The following is a 22,054-nucleotide window of genomic DNA, read 5'->3' as shown; positions in this document are numbered from 1 at the left end:
GAGGGGGCATTCTCTGTCCCCCTTCTGATGTCTATGTCAGAAGCTTTCTCTGTCCCTTTTCATACTTTAATAAAACTCTGCTACACAAAAGCTCTTGAGTGATCAACCCTGGTCCCTGGTCCCAAAGCTAAACCTTCTTTGGAGATCATGAATCTGCCACCGTTCACCATAAGCTATCATCTAAACCAGAAGAACAGCTTAGGTTAGGGGCAGGTAGACCCTTCTGAAAAACATCCATTGCCACTGATGATGAAGAGTAATTGTGTGAAGAATCTGATAGAAAAAACACCAGTTTTTAAGGACTCTTCATTGCTCGGGATGGATTTTATGCTGCAGCTATCACCTGAGGGGTACCCTGTAGACCACACAATTACACAGTTCCTGGATGTAATGCCTGAGTATTCCATGCCATCATCTATGAATTCACCTGAGCCACTCACTGATACCATTAAAAGTATTGGCATACTTGCTTGATAAATACAGAAACTCCCAGACAAAAGGCTGTCTCCCATCATCAACTGGAATCATTCTGGCACTAGGGGGAGAACATGCACTGTCACTGCTGAAAACTGCTGCAAGTGGAATCCAGTGGAATCCCAGAAACCTTTACTGTGCCTTTTTGATGTATTAACACATCTGTGAAGATAACTAAAACATTTGATAACTGAATGACATTGTCCTACCTCTCGGGACATTTTGAGTCAGCTTCAGGTAGAAGGGATGGGACATCTTTTCCTATAGATTCCAATTAGGGCTGTCTTCCTTACACGTTTTCCCCCTCAAGGGCTAGTGACTCCTCATTAAGTCAGTCTTATCACATCTAATCAAAACAGCAGTACCAAGCAGATGATTCAAGCCATGATTAAGGAAAACAAAAAGCCAAAGAACAAGCCTCTTCCAACTCTTCTCAAGAAGTTCCTTTAACTCTAGCTCCTGAGGAGTCTGGCTGAACATATCTATATCTATACTATGTCTATATCTATATCTATATCTATATCCATATCCACATCCATATCTATATCTGTCTATATCTTTTTCTAGATGGTCCAGCAGTGAAAAAGAATTCAGTTTGGCCACGGGGACTGTGAAAGGACTAAAACAGGCATGATGAAAGGTCTCCAATTTCTCCCTTTCTTTCTTCCTTTCCTCTTCCTTCCTTTGCTTTCCTTTCCTCTCGTTTTTTTCCCATCCTTTCCTTCCTTCCTTCCTTCCTTTCCTTTCTACCTCCCCCACTTTGAAAATTTTGGCTACAAGGCTTGCAAAAACTTTTCTCAGAATATACTACTCTCTTGTTTATTGAGGTGGCATCAATCACCCCAAGCAAATAGCACACAACCAGGAGCAGCCTCCAACTGTGACTTGCAGTTAAAGAAGAAAACTGCTGCCTAATCGAAAACAGCAAGAACATCTTTCCTGCTACCCTATAAAACTCTGACCTTGCTTAAATTGTCACTTACTCTTCATTTGCTCCTTGGTACATGTCAATGGAATACAGCCACAAACCTCTATTTGAATCACATATCATTTTGTTGTAACACATCTTAAACCTTTCATCTCCACTTGATTATTTTAATAAGAGAAATATATTCCTTGAAATATTTAGGAACAAAGGTATTCACTATAGTACTAATTATAGAAGAAATAATTAGGGAAGTAGTTAAATAATTATGCTAAAACATTTGATGGACTTTTGGGTATCCATACAATTAAGTTTTTCATTGTATTGAATGATAAAAGAGCATTTTAAATTCTTTTTATTCCAAAAGGTAGTGTAAATACAGTATGTATATGTATGTATGTAGATATGTACCTATGTAGATAGCTATATCTATATACCTACATACATGCATGCATTTCTGGAGAAAAGGAGTGAATGAAATACAGTAACATCTTTGCAGTGATTTTCTCTGGGCAGAGAGGTTCTAGGTGGTGAATGCAGTCATCTCAATACCTCCCCAAAGTTTCTAATCGCCACAGTACATACACTGAGGATGGAGAGACTCTCTCACAGGAGCTCACAGAATGTTAGGATTTCCCTTCCACAGAGTCAAAATTGCAGCATACAAACTGCCAGTAACATTGGCCCAGGTACAATTTACTGGAGGCATGTAAATTTCTAACCTCAGTCTTTGGGGAAAGCTCTATATTTAGAGAAGAAAGACCACAACAGAAACACTGTAAAGAAGCTTAACAAAGCACAGAGAGAATTCCACCAAGAAAGCAGGCCAGACTCTTCCACAAACATGACCACAGGGCTACAAACACTACTTTTGACTAGTTTCTAGTCTCCCAACCAGGGGCATGTGCTGAGACGTTACGGAGAGTAAACCATATAAACTAGCTGGAGCAATTTAAGCTATATGTAGGTATTATGCTTCTGGTCAATATAGAATGACAGCACGAGTAGGCATCCCTGTAATATTAATGATAGCAAACAACCTAAGTGTTCAACCTATCGCACAGAGTCAGACATGACTGAAGCGACTTAGCAGCAGCAGCAGCAGCAGCAGCAGCAGTATGACTAAGAGTGGGCAAGGAAGAAGCTGCTCTAGGGATAATCGTGCCAGCATGACAACATGTCCCTCGATCTGAGAGGATAGCAACCAATAAAACATTTACAGGGAGGGCAGGAAATGGGTAGATATGAGAAGGATAAAGGCACTAAATCTTCAGCTTTCATACAGGATAGCCAGTATATACTGTTCTATTTCTGACAGTAACTGAAAATTAGAGACATAAACAAATTTTGTATACATTAGCAACATGCAGAGGGTGGGTTATGTGAAAACTAAGATTGTTATGATTTAGAGTTTCTGAGTGAGTGAGTCTGAGATGAGCACTGTAAATTCCCAGGTTATGCTGCTGCTGCTGGTGCAGGTGCCTTGCACTGAAAACCACTGACCTAAAGACACCAAGAGTAGAGTTAAAGATAGGACGAATATGTGTGTGTCCGTGTGTGTGTGTGTGTGTTCATTTGTATTATTTTTAAGGTTCCACATATAAGTGATACCATGCAGGACTTGACTTTCTGACTTATTTCACTAAGTATAATGTTCCCTAGGTCCACCCACGTAGATGCAAATGGCAGAATTTCACCACTGCTGTGAGCATTAGGATGCATGTATCTTTTTGAATTAATGTTTCTGTATATACCTGAAATTGATATAATATTGTAAATCAACTACATTTAAAAAAGAGATAGGCTAAGAACCTTACAAATGAGCAGAAAGGGTAAAAAGGAAATTGGCAAAAGCACCAACCATATAAAAAATTGAAGAAAACAAAGAAAACATAAGCATATAAAGTATAAAGCAATATGATGTAATAATATGTGTCATGTCATAACTATAGTAGCAATATAGAGAAAAGACAAAGAGGTTAAGAATTTGTCTGTTCATTTTCCCTTGTGAGATTCTGTCTTTTTACTCAGAGAAAAGGATCTAGAATAAATAATTGGCCATAACTTTATCACAATCCAAAAAAAAAAAAAAAAAAAGGGTAAAACAAAAAACCCCTGCTCCAGACGGGGTTCTGAGTCACTAGCCAGGATGAACTCTCGATGGGAGTGAGAGTAACTAGAGATGTTAAGAAGCCTAAATATGGAGCTCACAGCCAACCACATCCAGAAGTCAAGATAAAGAAGACAAGCAAAATCTGAGAAGTTAGGAGGAACACCAGGAAAAAAATGGTTCTCTAGAAGCCAGGTGAAGAAAAAGTTTCAAGGAGGAAGGAGTGATCAATTGCCTCAAATGCAGCTGAGAGGGTCAAGTAAGATGAAGACCAGGGAAACAGCAATTGGATTTAGCAACAGGGAGGTCGTTTGTGACCCTGATACAAAGCAGTTTCAGCGGAGAATTAAGAGAGAAAGCCTGAGTGGAGTATGTTTATGTGAGAATGGGAGGAAAGGATTTGGAGACAGTGAAAATAGATATGCATTTGAAGGATATTTGCCAGAAAGAGGGAGAGAAAAATGGTATGGCAGCTGGGGGGCGTAAGTGGGGGAAGTTACAGCATGTCTGTTTACTGACAAGAATGAAAGAGAAAAAGAAGGAAAGAGAGGGAGTGGGTGGGAGAATTTCTAAAGCAACTTCCTTGGGAAACTGTCAAGTATGAGTGGGACCCCAGTGCATGAGTGGAATGAAATGGCTTTAGAGAGAAGCCCTGGGAGTTCATTTGAAACACTGGACGAAGTGCCAAGTATCATGAGCACAGGTGGCATGCAATGACAGTGGGAGTTTGTAGATGTTCTTCTCTTATTGCCTCTATGTTTTTAGTGAAGTGGAAAACAAAGTCAGTGGCAGTGAATGAGGATAGGAGAGAGAGACAATGTAGGAAAGGGTCATCCAAGAGAGCAAGAGAATGAATGAGCTAGGGCATTGGTTCTTAACTCCAGCTTCATGGTAGAATTACCTGGAGAAAGATAGGGGTCTAGTTTCATTCTTTTCATGTGAATATCCAATTGTCCCAGCACTGTTTATTGAAGAATGACTACTCCATTAAATATTCAATGAATATTCTTGGCTCCCTTCTCAAATAGGAGTTGACCACTGAACTTGTGGTGATAATGATTTCACTATATCTATAAATCAAGTCATTATGCTGGACACTACACATTTATATAGTGCTGTATGTCAAATATATCTCAATGAAACAGAACAAAGATAAAATTTTTTTAACCCAAATACCAAAAAACAAACAAAAGAATCACCTGGAGAGCTGTTAATGGTTTGTACTACCAATTAAATGCAGACTTTCTAGACACAGAGTCAGAGCATTGGTATTACTAAAAGCTCTTATATCTTTTTTCTAATATTCAGCCACGATTGGAAAGATCTGGACTAGGAAAGTGTAGTATTATTTTCAGACAACTTTAAAGACCCACTTGAGATTCTTGGTCATGGATTTAAGATGGTACCATTCATCATGGTTTCTCTAGCTACATTCAACTGGGCATTGGAGGCCTGCAGGTTTTAAGTAGGTATGGAGATGATCTGACAGAAATGGAACTTTGGTATGAGGTAGAGGGTGGGTGACACGGCGGGGGGGTGGGGGGTGGGGTGGGGAGGGAGATTTGAGGTTATTTATACATAGGAGAGGTATTTTAATAATTGATCAAAGGCCTGAAACTGGGTAAGGAGGGAAACAAGGACATAAAAAGTGTGAAGAACAGTAAAAATTTGCAGGGCTAATGGAGAGTAGGTCCCATTGGGGGTTGTTAAACTGTCAGTTTCAGGGCACTTTGGAAGTGGGTTGGAGAGAGGAAGTATTTATTGGGACATTGCAGTGCTTGAAATTGATATGACTTGCAGTTATTGATGACAGAGTCCAGGGCAGTACTTTCAATAGAGTGATAACTCCAAAACCTAGTGCATGTTTTGGAAATGTGTATAGGCGGTTTTGAATGTCAAAAGATAGATGTGGGTTGGGGTGGGGGGGAATTCCCTAGTGGTCCAATGTTTAAGACTCTGAGCTTCCATGGCAAGGATCACAGGTTTGATCCTTGATCGGGGAACTAAGATCCTGTCTGCTGTGCAGTGTGACCAAAAACCAAAAAAATTAAAAAGTGAGAGAGAGTGGAGGTCCGAGACCACAAACCAATCTCTAAAATAGAAATAAAAAAAAAGATGGGAGGGAATTACTGGGTGTTCAAGATCAGGGATGTGCAGAACATCCCTTAAGTGGAAGATAACATGGTCGTCAAATAGCTTACTGAATACAAGTTGAAGTGAAAAAGCCATTTAAAAGCATCCCAAGGTAGAAACAAACTCCATTTTGTGTATAACCACAAATCATACAGTTTACACAGTTTCAATATGGACTCACATTTCTATATTATATATGAAATGATCATGTAAATCAAGGAAACATTGTATTGTGTTTTTCCTTTCGCAGTTTCACCAATAACTGTGTACCCATTCAGAAAATCGTATCTCTGAAAGGCAACTGCAACGTGTGGCATTGTACTGGAGTAGCCAGTACAATACACCTGATTTGATAGGATTTGGAATTCACAGGAATTTTGTGAATAGGGAGAGGAATAAAGGTATTTGGCCCTCATTTCACATTGGGTAAAATACAGTATCTACCCCACAGTGTCCTTGTGGGTATATATTATTTCCATACCAATCAACATTTTCAACAGTCCTTGGCAAGCAGGAAGACTTAGGCAGGTGTTAGCTGTTATTTATATTATCATCATTGTCTTTGTAGTCATTTTTATTCTAGAGATCCAGAAGGTACAGGTTATTTTGAAGTTTGTGGCAGACACTGTCTCCAAGATGAGACAACTTCTTTTTCTATCCATTTGTCTCTCACCCCTCTTGAACACCAAAGAGGCAAGCCTGGGTTTCAGCTGGTGCCTCTTACATAGAAAATGTATAAAGAGGCCCGATGTCAAGACGATACAGGGGGAAGTGCCTAGAAAGAAGAGCATAAAAGAGGCATGAAACAGGAAAAGTCCCCTCTGTTCACTGTTGCACATTCCGAGAAGACTCAGATTTTATTTATCTTGGAATTCACATCATTCTATTTCCTTCCTCAGGTTTTCTTGCATACAAATTTTCCCATGAAAAGTCTGTCCCTGTGCAAAGAATATTGTACTCAAACCCCCTTGTTTTCCTGGAGAACCTCTACCCTTCTTTCAAGCCCAAATTGAAGATGACATTGGTTAAAAGAGAAGAGTAACAACCTCTGGGAAATTATCTATTTCTTAAAAGTAATGAGAAAACCGGCTATAGAACTGCAAGCTTTCTGGTGTTTTAACTTGTCCCGTTTCCATTCCGTCCCCAGCTTCATGGCAACTTTGAGAAACAACAGCCTGAAACTGCAGTGAACACCAACAGCCTGGTAGCTGCCAGAGAGAACAGAACAGGACTGGAATTCCATCAAAGACCCATTCCCAGAAAATTGTTATTATTTGACCTGTCTGGTGATTCCCTGGAAGCCCCGGTGGACAATCACTCACAAGGTTGTCTTTATTTGGTCTGACTCAGAGCTCACCCGATGGGAAACAAATTTACCCCAGGGACAATTGTCCAAAACTGTTAGAGGCAATAGTACCACAACTGCCTCCAGAAGTAGATAAACAGGTGGAGAAGACAGTAGGATAACCAAAATGTTAAAAGGAAAATTAGAGAATAGATATGTCCATGTAGAGCTTTGATAAGCTCCCATATATTCCTGGGGGTGTAGAAGGCTGGGCATAAGATTGTGCCTGTGATCAGGAAAGACATGAAAAGACTGTAAGCTGTCTTATTCAGGCTGACCTTGAAGCTCCTTGCAAGGAGAAAGTGGAAGCTAAGGCAGGATTGTCAATGAAGGGTTGTGACTGAAGGGTTGAAGGTAAGTCCTAACAGGTACACAGAGCCCCATGGCACACTGGGAAACTTATTGATTCCAGGTATTTAAGGAACTCATCTCTGTCTGTCCAGTTGTTAACAGACCACTGACTAACCAAGCAGAGCCTTTCGTGGCCACATATGACAAAGAATACAGACTTTATGTAATTATTTCAGAAAATCATTACACAAATAGAATTATAACAATAACAGTGAGAAAAACCGGGGTGGGACTGAGGATCAGACATATGATTTTCATGGTTGCCATAGTATATTATATAAAATATGCAGTTTTCAAGGGAAAAAAAAAAAAAAACCTCAGGAGACATACAAAATATATGAAAACAAATTCCAAACACAGGAAAAAGACACACTCAATAGAAACCATTACTGAGGAAGCCCAGACATTGGCCTTACTAGCCAAAGTCTTTAGTCTTCTATTTTAGCATGTAGAAATCTCTAAAATCATCTATTTTAACATGTGCAAAAAGAGAAACTGATGGAAAGAGAGTGATCTGAATCTCTGGACAGGGTGACTGGTGAAGGACTTTCTCTGCCAAAGCCAGCATGTAAAAACTGGAAGAGATGCCAACGTCTCCAAATGAGCAGACACCAACACGAGGACACAAAGATCACAAATAATCAGGGAAACATGACAGGAGATGAATAAAGCTCCAATATCTGACCTTAAGGAAATGGAGAACGATGAACTGTCTGACAAAGTATTCACAATAATCCTCTTACAGAAATTCAGTGAACTGAAACAAAACACAGATTTTTTAAAAACTGAATGAAATTAGGAAAATAACACATAAACAAAATGAGAGGTGCAACAGAGAAATCAAAACTATTAAAATAACACCAAACAAAAGTCCAAGAGTTAAAGAGTACAATGATGGAACTGAAGAATGCAATAGAGAACTTCAACAGCAGACTCAACCAAGCAGAAGAAAAAGCCAGTGATCTCAAAGACAGGTTATCTGAAATTATCAAGCCAGAGGAATCAAAGAGAAAAAAGGAGAAAGAAACAGGTAAAGATAGCCTAAGTCAATTATTGGATACCATTAAGAGAAAGAATCCATGCATGACTGGAGTCCTGGAAGGAGAGAAAAGGAAGAAAGGAGCAGACAGATTATTTAAAGAAATAATGATGAGAACTTCTCAAATCTGGGGAGAGATCTGGGCATCTAAGTTTATGAATCTCATAAGTCCCCCAAGAGACGCAATCTGAAAAGATATTCTCCAAGACATATTGTAATAAGGATGTCTGAAATCAAAGACAAGAGAAAAATCTTGAAAGAAGAAAGAGGGAAAATAATCTTCCCATGAAGGGAACGCCCATAAGGCTAGCAGTTGGGGTTTCTCAGCAGAAAACTTGCAGGCCAGGAGAGACTGGGAAGGTATATTTAAAGTGCTAAAGAAAAACACTGCCACATAAGAATACTCTACCCAGAAAAGTCATTCCTCAGAGATGAAGAAGAGATAAAGCCCTTCCCAGACAGACAAAAACTGCAGGCGTATACCCCACGACTAGACCTGCCCTGCAAGAAACACAAAAGGGAGTTTTTCAATCTGAAACAACAGGATGCTAATTAGTAACATGACAACTTATGAAAAAGCATAAAACTCACTGTAGAGGTAAGAATATAGTCAAATTCAGAAGCCTAATACTGTAATGGGGCTCCACTGGTGGCTCAGCAAACAAGAATGTGCTTACTAATGCAGGAGATATGGGTTCAATCTCTGGGTCGGGAAGATCCCATGGAGAAGGACATGGCAACCCACTCCAGTATCCTTGCCTGGAAAAGCCCATGGACAGAGGAGTCTAGTGGACTGCAGTCCATACGGTTGCAAAAGCATTGGACACGACTTTGTGACTAACCACCACCACCAACAAATACTGTAATACTGGTGCACAAATCACTTTAAACTCTAGTATAGACGTTAAAAGGCAAACATATCAGAGATGTGAAAATCTACTATAATTTGTCAATGGATTCAGTCCAGTTCAGTTCAGTCACTCAGTCGTGTCCGACTCTTTGCAACCCCATGAATCGCAGCACGCCAGGCCTCCCTGTCCATCACCAACTCCCGGAGTTCACCCAGACTCACGTCCACCGAGTCAGTGATGCCATCCAGCCATCTCATCCTCTGTCGTCCCCTTCTCCTCCTGCCCCCAATCCCTCCCAGCATCAGAGTCTTTTCCGATGAGCCAACTCTTTGCATGAGGTGGCCAAAGTACTGGAGTTTCAGCTTTAGCATCATTCCTTCCAAAGAAATCCCAGGGCTGATCTCCTTCAGAATGGACTGGTTGGATCTCCTTGCAGTCCAAGGGACTCTCAAGAGTCTTCTCCAACACCACAGTTCAAAAGCATCAATTCTTCTGTGCTCAGCCTTCTTCACAGTCCAACTCTCACATCCATACATGACCACAGGAAAAACCATAGCCTTGACTAGACGGACCTTTGTTGGCAAAGTAATGTCTCTGCTTTTGAATATGCTGTCTAGGTTGGTCATAACTTTCCTTCCAAGGAGTAAGCGTCTTTTAATTTCATGGCTGCAGTCACCATCTGCAGTGATTTTGGAGCCCCAGAAAATAAAGTCTGACACTACACCACCATATATGAAAGATGTAAACTGTGACATCAATAACATAAAATGTTGGCTGGGGGAGGTGGGTGTGGGGGAGAAGTTGAAGCATAGTGTTTTTGTATGTGATAGAAGTTAACTTGCTAGAGACTTAAAATTGATTGTTACACCTATGAGATGTCTATCAAGAGGCTCTTTAGTTCCTCTTCACTTTCTGCCATTACAGTTGTATCACCTGCATATCTGAGGTTGTTGATATTTCCCCCAGCAATCTTGATTCCAGCTTGTGATTCACCCAGCCTGGCTTTTTGCATGATGCAATCTACATATAAGCTAAATAAGCAGAGTGACAATATACAATCTTTTCACACTCCTCTCCTAATTTTGAACCAGTGAGTTGCTCCATGTTCAGTTCTAACTGTTGCTCCTTGACCCCACATACAGGTTTCTCAGGAGACAGGTAAGACGATCTGGTACTCCATCCCTTTAAGAATTTTCCACAGTTTGTTGTGGATCCATACACTTTAGGGTATGCAATGAAGCAGAAGTAGATTTTTTTTTTCCTGGAATTCCCTTGCTTTCTGCATGATCCAACAAATGTTGGCCATCTGATCTCTGGATCCTCTGCCTCTTCGAAACCCAGTTTGTACATGTGGAAGTTCTTGGTGGAAGCCTAAGTTTGAAGGATTTTGAGCATAACCTTGCTAGAAAGTGAAATGAGCTCAACTGTATGGCAGTTTAAACATGCTTTGGCATTCCCCTTCCTTGGGATTGGAATGGAAAGTGACCTTTTCCAGTCTTGTAGCCACTACGGAGTTTTCCCAAGTTGCTGACCTATTGAGTGCAGTGCTTTAACAGCACCATCTTTTAGGATTTTAAATAGCTCCAAGCTGGAATTCTGTCACCTCCACTAGCTTTGTTCGTAGTAATGCCCACTTGACTAAAATCCACTTGACTGCACATTCCAGGATGTCCGGCTCTAGGTGAGTGCCAACACCATCGTGGTTTTCCAGGTCATTAAGACCTTTTCTGTATAGTTCTTCTGTGTATTCTTGCCTCCTCTTCTTAATCACCTCTGCTTCTGTTAGGTCCTTACCGTTTCTGTCTTTTATCGTGCCCATCCTTGTTTGAAATGGTCCCTGGATATCTCCATTTTTCCTGATCTTGTTTTCCCCTATGTCATTGCATTGTTCATTTAAGAAGGCCTTCATCTCTCTCTTTGCTCTTCTCTGGAAATCTGCATTCAGTTAGGTATAACTTTCCCTTTCTCCTTTCCTGTTCACTTCTCTTCATTCCTCAGCTATTTGTAAAGCCTCCTCAGACAACCACATTGCCATTTTTCTGTTTCTTTGGGATGGTTTTGGTCACTGCCTCCTATACAATGAATGTTACAAACTTCTGTCCCTAGTTCTTCAGGCACTCTACCTACCAGACCCAATCCCTTGAATCTATCACACATATGCACCCATGCATGCACACGTGGACATACACACATCTCTTCTTGTGAGAGCACCTCACAACTGCAACTAGCTGTAGAACAACCATCAACAGGAGGATGCTGAACCCACCAGAAGAGATACTCCACATCCAAAGACAAAGAAGAAGCCACACCAAGATGGTGGAGGGGTGCAACCTTGAGTAAAAGCAAATCTGATACCCACCCGGTCGGTGACTCACAAACTGGAAAACAGTAATACCAAAGAAATTCTCACACTGTTGTCAAAGTTGTGAGCCCCACATCCAGCTTCCCAGCCTGGGGGTCCTGCAAAGGGCCTAGGAATCCCCAGGGAATCTGAGTCTGAAGGCCAGCAGGATTTGATTGCCGTACTTCAACAGGACTGGGGAAAACAGACTCTACTCTTGGAGCACACATACAAAATTCTGTGTGCACTAGGACCAGGAAAAGAGCAGTGACCCCAGAGGAGACTGAACCAGACCTACCTGCTAATGTTGGAGGGTCTCCTGCAGAGGTATGGGTCAGCATTGGCTCACCACCAGGACTGAAGCCCTGGCAGCAGCAGTCCTGGCAGTGCCCCTTGACAGAAGCCCCCTTGGAGGTCACCATCAGCCCTACCATAGAGCCTGTAGACTCCAGGGCTGGGTCACCTCAGGACAAACAACCAAAAGGGAGGGAGCACAGCTCCACCCATCAGCACAACAGAGAAGTGAATTAAAGTTTTACTGAGTACGGCCCTGTCCACTAGAGCAGCATCCTGTTTTTTCCCATTGCAAGTCACTCCCATCAGGAAGTTGAGAGTACTTTGGAGAGCAAGGAGATCAAACCAGTCAATCCTAAAGGAAATGAACCCTGAGTATTCATTGGAAGGACTGATGCTGAAGCTGAAGTTCCAATACTTTGGCCACCTGATCTGAAGAGCCAACTCATTGGAAAAGACCCTGATGCTGGGAGAGATTGAGGGCAGGAGGAGAAGGGGACGACAGAGGATGAGATGATTGGATGGTATCACCGACTCAATGGACATGAGTTTGAGCAAACTGCAGGAGACAGTGAAAGACAGAAGCCTGGCATGCTGCAGTCCATGGGGTCGCAAAGAGTTGGACATGACTGAGGGACTGCACAACAGCAATTTAGCCTCATGCACCAGAGGGAAGACAGAGGAAACAAGAAGAACTACAGTCCCACAGGCTCATGAAGGAAAACCGCAATCACAGAAAGCTAATCAAAATGAAAAGGCAAAGAATTATATCCCAGGTGAAGGTACAAGACAAAACTGCAAGAAAAACAACTAACTGGAGTGGAGATGGCCGACCTTCCAGAAAAAGAATTCAGGATAATGTTAGCGAGGATGACCCAGGATCTCAGAAAAAGAATTGAGAAGATGCAAGAAGTGTTTGTGGGCTCCCCTGGTGGCTCAGACAGTAAAGTGTCTGCCTGCAGTGTGAGAGACCCGGGTTTGATTCCTGGGTTGGGAAGATCCCCTGGAGAAGGAACTGGCAATCCACTTCAGCACTCTTGCCTGGAAAATCCCATAGACGGAGGGGCCTGATAGGCTACAGTCCATGGGGTCGCAAAGAGTCGGACACGACTGAGCGACTTCACTCTGAGCTTCCCTGGTGGCTCAGATGGTAAAGCGTCTGCCTGCAATGCGGGAGACCCAGGTTCGATCCCTGGGTGGGAAGATCTCCTGGAGAAGGAAATGGCAACCCACTCCAGTACTCTTGCCTGGAGAATCCCACGGACAGAGGAGCCTGGTACGCTATAGTCCATGGGGTCGCAAAGAGTCGGGCATGACTGAGCAACTTCACTTTCACCTTTCACTTTCAAGAAATGTTTACCAAAGACCTAAAAGAACTAAAGAACAAAATAGCAGAAGAACCATACACTGGAAGGAATCAACAGCAGAATAGCTGAGGCAGAATGGAGAAGTGACCTGGAAGACAAAATGGTGGAAATGACTGCTGCAAAACCGAGTAAAGAAAACCGAATGAGAAGAAATGAAGACAGCCTAAGAGACCTCTGGGAAAACATTAAATGCACCAATATTCATAATATAGGGGTTTCAGATGGAGAAGAGACGGAAAGGACCTGAGAAAATATTTGAAGAGATAATAGTTGAAAACTTTCCTAGCATGGGAAAGGAAATAGTCAACCAAGTCCACGAAGCACAGAGAGTTCCAGGCAGGATAAACCCAAGGAGAAACACAACAAGACACATAGTAATCAAACTGACAGAATTTAAAGACAAAGATAAAATATTAAAAGCAACAAGGGAAAAATGACAAACAACATACAAGCAAACTCCCATCAGGCTATCAGCTGATGTCTCAACAGAAATTGTACAAACCAGAAGGGATTGGCATGATATATTTAAAGTGATGAAAGGGAAGAACCTACAACCAAGAATACTCTACCCAGCAAGACTCTCCTTCAGATTTGATGGAGAAATCTAAAGCTTTACAGACAAGCAAAAGTTAGGAGAACTCACCACCACCAAACTAGATTTACAACAAACGCTAAAGGAACTTCTTTCTCTATGCAAGAGCAACACGAGAAGGAAAAGACCTGCATAAAATAAACTGCCATTAGGGTGGTGTCATCTGCATATCTGAGGTTATTGCTATTTCTCCCGGAAATCTTGATTCCGGCTTGAGCTTCATCCAACCCAGCATTTTGCATAATGTACTCTGCATGGAGTTTAAATAAGCTGGGTGACAGTATATAACCTTGACATACTCCTTTCCCAATTTTGACCAGTCTGTTGTTCTGTGTCTGGTCCCAGCTGTAGCCGGTTTCTCAAGAGGCAGGTTGTTGGGAAGCGTAGTGCAAAATAGCCATAAAAGGAGAAAGTCCTTGGGAAAATGGCGAAGGGGCAGAAATACCCGGCTTTGCACTGCGGACAGAAAAACATCTCCTGTCTTTGGTTATGCTTGGCGCCAAGAGTTAATAGGGATGTTACTTGTGAAAGCAGGTTGTGGGATAAGCCCATGAGTCATTTAGAGTGTGCTGTCCGTGAAATGTTTTTACTGATTATGTGTTAACTCCGTATGCACTCTGCTGACCATATACTTTAAGCTCTTTGTTCCTGCTTCAATAAAAAAGCTTGACTGCAGAAATAAACTTGTCAGTCCTTGCAAGAGACTGTCCAAGTGTCCCTCTTTCAGGTTCGTCGCTTCCAAGTCCCAGGGAGAAAATCCCCAACAAGTGGTGCCACGAACAGGGACTTGAGAGGAAGGCTGAACAAAGCAACAAGCCCCTGCAGAAAGAGATAGGCAGGATGGGACAACATAGCAGTAAAATTCCTTTCATTTCTATAATGCATCATTTTTTGAAACAAAACGGTGTTAATGTTTCAAGAGATCAGTTGAACGACTGCTATCATATTTTACTGGAACAATTCATGGTTCCCAGAAGAGGGGACACTCAATCTAGACATATAGAAAAGGGTTAAAAATAATATTTTGCCAGCATATCGGCAAGGGTTACATGGTCACTCATACGGCCTATCATACAACAAATTGAAGGGCATAATGTTGATTTGGAAGTAAAAACTATTCGATCTTTACATGAATATGAGCTTAAGGAATAAGATATGCAAGGTGCTTTGAAATATAAGAATGTTATGCTCAATCAGATACAATCCTTAGAAAAACAACTTAGAGACACATATATACAGGATATGTCAAAACTGAAGCCACTTAGAACGGAAGTCATTTCATTCAACTGACAACTCAAATCTGAGGTTTTTCCTTTTGCTCCGCCTGTAACAGCAATTGCTAACTTTGCTCATACTAATCATTTCACTCCTCCTCGGGAGATGCCTGCTTGCACTTTTGCTTTCCCAATGCAATTTAATCAACCTGCCCAAGACCAAAATACTTGGGCTAATCTAGATTTTGGCATGTTGTCTAGCTTTAATAAAGCATGCACTCTGTATGGACCTACCTCTCCTTACTGTATAGAATTTCTCAGAGGATGGGCTGGCCATTGGATGCCATATGATTTTTTTTTTTTCAAATAGCAAAGATGATTTTAAATCCTCAACAATTACTGCAATGGCAAATATGGATTAATGATGAGGCCCAACAGCTGATGATTGACCAGCAATCTCATGGTAACCCTGCCAATTTAACCTATGATATACTCACTGGAACAAGAGCCATGGCTGATATGATTGCACAATTAGCTAATATTACCCCTCAGATGTTGCATTTCATTAAAGAAACTGCCTGCAGGGCATAAGCAAAGGTTGATAGCACTAACTCTGATGGTTCATTTGTTAAGATTATTCAAGGACATGAAGAGGAATATCCTCAATTTATAGGAAAATTAAAGGATGCAATCGAGAAATCTATTAAGGATGTGACTTTACAAAATATTATTTTAAAACAACTTGCTTTTGAAAATGCTAATGAGAATGTCGATCCGTGCTCAGACCAATTCGAGAGACTGGCTCTCTTATGGAATATTTGAAAGCATGTAGGGACGTTGGATCTATGTCCCATAGAGCAAAATTGGCAACATTGGAAACCTTTAATGTACAGAAAGCTGCTAATGCCAAATGTTTTAACTGTGGGAAGCCCGGCCATATGAAAAAACAATGTCACATGCCAACACAGGCCAGAAAAAATAATATTACTTCTAATAAGAAGAGACCCCCAGGAGTATGTCCAAGATGTAAAAGGGGGTTCCATTGGCTGAATGAATGTCATTCTATATTTGATAAGGATGGAAACACCTTGAACCCTGGTGCACAACAAAAACAACAAGGAAACTAATAAAGGGGCCATCCTCTAGCCCCACTACAAAAGGAGGACCTAATGTTATGACGCTACAAGCAGCTACATCTAAGAGTGCTCGTACCTAGTCCTTATGATATGGAACTAATAGAATTATACAACCCCCACACAATTCCCACTGACTATTATGGCCCGATTCCACCCGGGACAATGGGACTGATTTGGGGATGTAGTAGCTGCACAATGAGAGGTTTAGTGGTATTGACTGGTGTTATGGATGAAGATTATGAAGGGAAAATACATGTTATGGTAAATGTTGTGAAAACGGGAAATGCATACTTACAAAAAAGGGGAACATTTTGCACAATTATTACTCTTGCCATATGTCAAACCAATGAAGGCATCTGATAAACTTCGGCAGGGAAGCTCTGGCAATACCAACCTTACTGCTACACTATCCATCTTATTAAAGGAACATCAGGAACCCATGCTTACTTTACACATACGGGGAAAGAATTTCACAGGCGTGTTAGATACCGGAGCTAACATTTCGATCATTAGAGCTGCAGAATGGCCCCTCAATTGGGGTAAGGTTGTGGCTCCTTCTAGATTATTAGGAATGGATAAAACTGATGCCACACAAACTTTTATCAGTGCATCCTATTTACAACTGTATGACCCTGATCAAATTGTAGCTTATCTTAAACCATATATTACTAATATCCCTATCAATTTATGGGGACGAAATTTTCTTGAACAAACGAAAGCCACAATTTCTTTAAATGAACCTTTTTAATGGGGGCCATTGAGTTAACACCACTGCCTCTCAATTGGGAATCTGATACCCCAATATGGACACCTCAATGGCCCCTAACTAAAGAAAAATTGGCAACTCTTACACAATTAATAAATGAACAATTACAAAAAGCTCATATAGAACCTTCATTTTCCCCGTGGAATTCCCCTGTTTTTGTAATAAAAAGAAATCAGGAAAGTGGTTAATGTTGATAGATTTAAGAAATGTTAATAATACCATGTCACCTATGGGGCCCTTACAACCCGGATTGCCCTCCCCTTCTATGGTACCAAAAGGATGGTCTGTAGTTATTATTGACTTACAAGACTGCTTTTTTACTATACCTTTGCACCCTAAGGATAGAAAACGTTTTGCCTTTTCAGTTCCTTCTATAAATCACACGGCTCCTGTTAAAAGATTCCAATGGAAGGTGCTACCTCAGGGAATGATGAACTCCCCTACCATTTGCCAATATCTCATATCTGTCTTATTGCAACCCATTAGAGACAAGTATTCTACTGCATTTATAATTCATTATATGGGTGATATATTTCCCTCTATGGAATCTGAACTCTGTTTACAACAGTTATATAATGAAGTTACTATGACTTTTCAAAATCATGGCCTGCTTGTAGCACCAGATAAAATTCAATGGAAAGCACCCTTTAATTATTTAAGACATGTTATGGAAGAATCTAAAATCAAATGTCAAAAAACTCAAATTTCTGTGCAATCTCTACGCATGCTGAATGATTTTCAAAAATTGCTAGGAGATATTAATTGGCTACGGCCATCTGTTGGCATCCCCACCTATGCCTTACAAAATTTATTTAAATTTTTAGAGGGATCCCCTGACCCTAATAGCCCTAGGCAACTAACAAAAGAGGCCAAAGAAGAACTGGCCTTAATGGAGAAACACATTCAACAATCTTTTTCAACTCAGCTAGATTATGATCAACCAGTTTCTTTATATATATTCCCTACTGAGCATTCGCCCACTACAATTATAGCTCAGCATAGCCCAATAGAATGGGTATATTTACACACTAAACAATCTAAAAAAATTGTATCACATATTGAGAAAACAGGGCACTTAATTGTGTCAGGAAGAAGCAATGTACAAACTTTGACTGGATTTGATCCATATGCAATACACGTTCCCTTGACAAAAAAGGAATTGCAAATTGCCTTACAGTATAACCTGACCATGCAAATGGCATTAAATGATTTTCAAAATGTTATCTCATTTCATTTGCCAAAAAGAAAATTATGGGACTTTCTACAATGTACTAAATTCATTATAACTAATATCATTGCATCCCAGCCTATTTCCAATGCACCCACCTATTTCATTGATGGTAACAAGAAAGGCATAGCAGGGATTGTCGGCCCTGATATCAAAGAGAAATTACCCACTACCTATTCTTCAATACAAAGAGTTGAATTGTATGCTTTATATGCTCTTTTGTCGCTTCAACCATTATCCTTCAACGTATATACTGATTCCAAATACCTTGCTTCCCTTTTCCTGATTTTGTTACCGCCTTTTTATACAACCTAGATGAAGGATTATATACTCTCTTTTCACAGACTCAAACTTTAATTCGTTCACGTACGGAACTTTCTTTATTGCACATACACATGCTCATTCAGGTTTACCTGGCCCCCTGGTCACAAAAAATGATGCTGTTGACAGGCTCATAGCTCCCATTTTTACATCTGCCAATGACGAACATGCTAATCTTCATACCAATGCTAACAGATTGCACTCTAAATACCATATTCCTCTCACTGAAACACGACATATTATTAAAACCTGTGATGTCTGTGCCCCTGTGGGCTTACGAACTACGATTTCAGGAGTTAATCCCCGGGGGCAACAACCTAATTCCCTTTAGCAATCTGATTTCACTCACTGCTCCTTAAGAAAGTTTTCTTTGCTTTTTGTCTCACTTGATACATTTCCAGGCTTTATCTGGGCAGTGCCTGTCTCTTCAGAATCCAACAAACACACCATTTCCGCACTCTTACTCACCTTCCCCGTTATGGGGATTCCTTCTGTCTTGAAAACAGACAATGGACCTACATTCACCTGGCATTCATTTCGTTCATTTTTATCAGAATGGAACATAACACACATTACAGGAATACCCTATAATCCTCAAGGTCAAGCCATTATTGAAAGAGCCCACCGCACCTTAAAACTCATTTATTAAAACAGAAAGGGGGAATATGGAAGAGGAGATACACTTCTTATCCCATGAACCCTCAATTACTATTATCTTTAACTAGAGGAGCCTGGTAGGCTGCAGTCCATGGGGTCACTAAGAGTCGGACATGACTGAGCAACTTCACTTTCACTTAAACTTAACAAAAAATAATTCTGACACTCGTGCAGATAGACATTTTACAGAAGACAAAAGCAGCAAATTAGAAATCAATACACCAATATTGTATAAGCAATTTAATCAGTGGCTGCCAGGAATCTTACGACTCCTAGGCAAGGGTTATGGTCTTGTCATTGCAGATGGAGAGGAAATCTGGGTTCCCCTTCACCATGTCTGCTACTGAGAAGGACCCCAAGACCAGACTCCCTCGGGAAGTGACGAAGTTGACGCGAAGGGTCTCATCAATGACCCTGGAGGAGCCAATGAGGAAACGCCATCGTCTTAATCCTTACCCAACATGGGCTCAAGTGAAAAAACATGACTCGTCAGGCTGAGCAGACACTGAAGAGCAAGAGGAACATTATAACTGCTCCTGGTTTAATAGATCAAGCACTGGAGGCTTTCATAAATCTAAGACAAGTTTCTGTACTGATAAGGATGTACTGCTGAATTGGTATAACGGGGGCTTATCACCCCCATGACCCAGGATTGTCGTCCCCATTGTGGGGCCAGAGCAATGCCACATTTGGAAAATTCCAGCAGCCTTAGAGCACTTTGCTAGTGTTTATGAGACTGTGGGTGTGTTTCGTCCTTCTAATTATACCTTCCTATACAATAGTACTGGCTATATTCAATCGTGTGTTCACCTTCCATACTTGTTTATTGTAGGGCATTTTGATATTGACTTACCAGCCAAGATTGTCAATTGTACTGCATGTGCACTGTATACCTGCCTTAATCACACCATTTCATATCACAATGCTAGCATTGCACTAGTTAAACAAAGATCTGAGTTATGGCTTCCCATAAACTTAATTGAGCCTTGGACTGATTCTATATTTCTTTCCGTATTGTTGAAAACTAGGCTTAGGCGATCTAAGCGCATCATTGGGTGGATTATTGCAGGCATCTTAAGCCTTATCTCCATTGTGACTGTAGGAACTTTGTCCGGTATGGCTTTACATAATTCTATACAAAATCATGATTTTATCACTGCTTGGCACAAAGACTCTCATGATCTTTGGACTTGACAAGCTCAAATAGATCAGCAATTACAAACACGAATTAATGAGTTACAAACTGTGGTTATCCACTTAGGAGATCAAGTGCAGCAACTGGCTTTCCAAACACGTATACATTGTCACTGGAATTTTACTTCTTTTTGTCTGACTAACATGCCCTATAATAGCACTGAATATCCTTGGAATAAGGTTAAGACGCATTTGCAGGATCTCACAAATAACTCAAGTTTAGACATCAATTTGTTGAAACAACAAGTTGCTAATTTTCAAGTTAGGGTACCTAGAGAATTGTATAGCACTCAATTCTATGATACTTTAACCAAAACCCTATCGTCTCTAGACCCTAGAGCTTGGCTTTCAGGAAGCAATATTTTTATATATGTATTAATCACCCTGCTCTTTTTGTCCTTGATTATGGGATACAGAAGTCTCTACTCAAGACTCCATGCCTCCCACAATGGAGTCCAACTAGAAGCCATCATGCTTAATTTAAAAACAAAAGGAGGATATGTTGGGAAGCGTAGTGCAAAATAGCCATAAAAGGAGAAAGTCCTTGGGAAAATGGCGAAGGGGCAGAAATACCCGGCTTTGCGCTGTGGACAGAAAAACATCTCCTGCCTTTGGTTGTGCTCAGCGCCAAGAGTTAATAGGGATGTTACTTGTGAAAGCGGGTTGTGGGATAAGCCCACGAGTCATTTAGAGCACGCTGTCCTTGAAATGTTTTTACTGATTATGTGTTAACTCCGTATGCGCTCTGCTGACCGTATACTTTAAGCTCTTTGTTCCTACTTCTATAAAAAAGCTTGACTGCAGAAATAAACTTGTCAGTCCTTGCAAGAGACTGTCCAAGTGTCTTTCTTTCAGGTTCGTCGCTTCCAAGTCCTGGGGAGAAAATCCCCAACACAGGTAAGGTGGTCTGGTATTCCCATCTCTTTCAGAATTTTCCCCAGTTTGTTGTGATACACACAGTCAAAGGCTTTATGTAGTCAATGAAGCAGAAGTATATGCATTTCTGGAATTCACTGGCTTTTTCTGTGATCCATCGGATGTCAGCAATTTGATCTCTGGTTCCTCTGCATTTTCAGAATCTAGCTTCTACATCTGGAAGTTGGGTATGGGATTAACAGAAGCAGAAAATATTAAGAAGAGGTGGAAAGAATACACAGAAAAACTATACAAAAAAAATTCAATGACCCGGATATCAGTCAGTGACCCATGGTGTTGTGGTCACTCACCTAGAGCCAGATACCCTGGACTGTGAAGTCAGGTGGGCCTTAGGAAGCATTATGACCAACAAAGGTAGTGGAGGTGATGGAATTCCAGCTGAGCTCCTTCAAATCCTAAAAGATGATGCTGTTAAACTCCTACAGTCAATAGGCAACGTGGATGGACCTAGAGCATATGATATCACTTGACTTCACAGTCCTGGATGTCTGGCTCTAGGTGAGTGACCACACCATCATGACTATCTGGATCATCAAGAGCTTTTTATATAGTTCTTCTGTTTGTACTTGGGAACTCTCCTTAATCTCTCCTGCTTCTGTTAGGTCCTTACCATTTCTGTCTTTTACCATGCTTGTCATTGCATGAAACTTTCCCTTCATATCTTTAATTTTCTCGGAGAGATCTCTAGTCTTTCCCATGCTATTGTTTACCTCTATTTCTTTGCATCGTTTACTTAAGAAGGCTTTCTTATCTCTCCTTGCTATTCTCTGGAACTTTGCA

At 40.9% G+C, this 22,054-nt stretch overlaps 1 pseudogene; it reads left to right on the top strand.

Moving 5' to 3' along the window:
* Positions 1-8,232: 8,232 nt before the first annotated feature.
* LOC113888056 lies at positions 8,233-21,164 on the top strand (annotated as a pseudogene).
* Positions 21,165-22,054: the final 890 nt, after the last annotated feature.

This window comes from Bos indicus x Bos taurus, chromosome X (genome assembly GCF_003369695.1).
Source record: "Bos indicus x Bos taurus breed Angus x Brahman F1 hybrid chromosome X, Bos_hybrid_MaternalHap_v2.0, whole genome shotgun sequence".
Lineage (NCBI taxonomy): Eukaryota > Metazoa > Chordata > Mammalia > Artiodactyla > Bovidae > Bos > Bos indicus x Bos taurus.
The sequence above is the reverse complement of the archived record's forward strand: the minus strand, read 5'-3'. Positions and strand labels throughout refer to the sequence as shown.